We start from the raw sequence: 549 nt of genomic DNA on the forward strand, positions 1-549 counted from the left end.
GTCTCGGCTTTCATTCATTATCGCTGATGGTTTTCATAAAGCTTTGCTGTAAATATTCCTTATCAGAGTCCAGTGAGATGTTTACAGCTGTTGAGGGCAGGTGGCCACTACTGAGGGATCATGTGTTACAGAATATGTGAAATCTGAACTTGGGAGAAACAAGTTTAAGGTGAAGTAGGAAAATATTCCGCTCAAGGTTTCTCACAGTGATCTGTATGAAAGCAAAGTCACGAATTGTGATCAATACGAATACATCGACATGTCAAGTGTCAAGTGCAAGGCCTTTAAAACTGATTCTGTGTATCAAGGGAGCATCCTATAGCTCTCCTATAACTGTTCTGAGATCAGTGCAGACAGACAGCACACTAGAGGTTAAGTCATGCACTAAATAGGGAGCAAGGGAGCATCCTATAGCTCACTATAACTGTTCTGAGACCAGTGCAGACAGACAGCACACTGGAGGTTAAGTCATGCACTAAATAGGGAGCAGGGGAGCATCCTATAGCTCTCCTATAACTGTTCTGAGATCAGTGCAGACAGACAGCACAC

Source organism: Xyrauchen texanus, chromosome 20 (genome assembly GCF_025860055.1).
Source record: "Xyrauchen texanus isolate HMW12.3.18 chromosome 20, RBS_HiC_50CHRs, whole genome shotgun sequence".
Lineage (NCBI taxonomy): Eukaryota > Metazoa > Chordata > Actinopteri > Cypriniformes > Catostomidae > Xyrauchen > Xyrauchen texanus.